The sequence below is a fragment of the Myotis myotis genome, unplaced genomic scaffold (genome assembly GCF_014108235.1).
Source record: "Myotis myotis isolate mMyoMyo1 unplaced genomic scaffold, mMyoMyo1.p scaffold_m19_p_2, whole genome shotgun sequence".
Taxonomy (NCBI): domain Eukaryota; kingdom Metazoa; phylum Chordata; class Mammalia; order Chiroptera; family Vespertilionidae; genus Myotis; species Myotis myotis.
In genome coordinates, this window is record NW_023416324.1 from 30,857,375 (window position 1) to 30,859,856 (window position 2,482).

Below are 2,482 nucleotides of genomic sequence, written 5' to 3' on the forward strand. Positions count from 1 at the left end.
GGTGAAGGGTGAGGGCAGAGCTTGGAGCTGCCACCAGAGTTGATTAACTGTGGAGGAGCTATCTTGGGACCAGGAAGAAAAGCTTTTTTAGTTGACAGTGACAATGGCTGTGTACATTTCAACTTCCACTTATCACTTCCTAACAAATACTTAATGAGCACCTGTTATGTGCCAGCCAGTATGCCAGGTGCCAGGAAACAGCTGCAAGCAAAACAGACATGACCCCCGAGTTCCAGAAATCTCAGTCTAGTTCATCAAATGTTCAGTAGGTGTGGTTACAGAATTGTATTATCCTTTCCATTTCAGATATAAGCTAGTTACAGATACGTAAAGTGGCCAGTGGAAAGCAGCCTTTGACAGCTTGAGTTGGGGTTAGAATCCTTCTCCCTTGTCTCCAGAACTGCCTGCCTACCTGCCTCTGAAGTTTTCCCCAGGGCTTGTCCCTGTCCCATGTTCCATGTGGCCCAAGGGGGAGGTGCTGGAGGACAGAGTACTGAATCTGGACTCACAACGTTCAGCCCCAGGTCAGGCCCACCTCATATGAAGTCACCAACTGACTCCCTCTGTGCCTCAGTTTCTCCATTTGTAGGTAGAATCATCATCTTCTTTCTAAGAGCGGCATAGAAATGCTCATTCATTCGTGCATTCATTCACTCAGCATATGTTTCTTGAGTGCACAATTTAGTAGGTAAAGTCAGAAAACACTCAGTACAATGAAATAAGAAAAGTCTTTTCTTATACATCAGGGAGGGGAAAGAAAGATGTGAGCTGTTTTATTTATTTATTTATTTATTTATTTATTTATGTATTTATGTATTTATGTATTTATTTATTTATTTTTTAGTAGCACAAGAAAAATTTTATTATACTTAAAGTTAGGTCCTTTTCCATCATCTTCTTAATATCAGGACTTTAGAATCATGCTATAAACCATTATCTTGTTAAAACTTCTCAGCATTTAAGGTCTCTTCAATCTGTTCATTTCACAAAGATATGCAGAAATAAGAAAGACCCTGGAGAATTGTCTTTCAATACTCAGGGCTCTTTTTCCACTAAGTTATTCAATGAATCCCTCATTATTTTGGTGAATTCACTTCACTTCCATTGTGTGGTTCACAGCATTACTATACATTCCCTTTGGGGTCCAGCCCCAGCAGGTCCAGGGGTTCCCAAAGGTGTGGATAGAGTCGGCGAAGAAGGAATGACATGGAGACAGCGTTCAGTTGATCAGCATAGCGAGGTTCTCTAGCCAGGTTCTGTCGATGTGAGCTGTTTTAAAGAGTTTACATTGTCTACAGTTAAAGAAGGGGGGGGGGGCTGAAGCAGAGCTAGCTCTGGGATAGGTGCAGAGTTCATCAGGAAGAAACGCTTGCTCCTTTGGATGGTGTGGGCAACAGTCTGGAAAGTTCATGACTAAGCAAGAAGCATAGGTTCCTAGGGCTCCATCGCACCTAGCTGTTCTCTCTAGGTAATTGGAGAAATAGCCCCCTGAAAGTTAACTCAAAGTTTCAATGCACACTCAGGAAGGTAAGTAGTCTTTGTTGGTTTGCCCTGCAATTACTAAAGGATTAACCTCTCTTTTCTCATCCTTTCACCCTCTGGATACCTGTAATTAGTTAAGGACAACTCAGATTTTTTTCCTTTTTAGTAGAAACCATAAGACTTCAGATCTGAAAGGTAAGGAAGGGCATTATAGGAAAACTGGAGGGGACCAAACAAGGCAGACAGGCCCTCGAGGCAGCTGTGGTTCTGAGCTTGGGCTGCATCCATTCCTGATCATTGTCAGCTGGAAGTTTGTCTCAAGTGGCCCTCTATGTGCCTGCCATCCCAATTGGCCATGTCCTGATAGTCACTGTGGGTCAGGAAGGCGGACTCAGTGTCCCAGCAGCAGAACACCCAAAGCACTAGGATGGTGAATCTGCCAGAAATATAGGCTCCATCCTCAGTGCCAGAGAAAACACAGAAGCCTGTGGTCCTCCTACAATTTGTGGGGTTTTAGTTATTCCATGGCCAGGACAGGCAAAAATTAGTGGTGCCAAATCCAACTCAGGGTGGGTAGAAAATTACCTTTCAGTTCTGGGGTAATTTATATAATGGATCATCTCAATATAGCTGTGAGAGAAAGAGAGAGAGAGAGAGAGAGAGAGAGAGAGAGAGAGAGAGAGAGAGAACACAGGAAGGAAGAAAAAGAGGGAACAGGGAGAGAAAGAAATAGCAGAAGGAAGGAAGAGGCAAGTAGAGAGAGGGGGGAGAGAGGAGGAGGGAGAAAGGATGGAACAAAGGAAGAAGTTAGAAAGAAAAGAAATTGGGCCCCACATAGCTTTATAAACATTGAGTTTACGTAAATACTAGAAGACTCGTGCACAAAATCTTGCACCGGTGGGGTGCCTCTGGGTGGCCTGCAGGGGTCAGGCCCAAACCTGCAGTCTAACGCTGCCTGCAGCTCCTACATGCCGCTCCTGCTCATCCTGGCCACACTGTG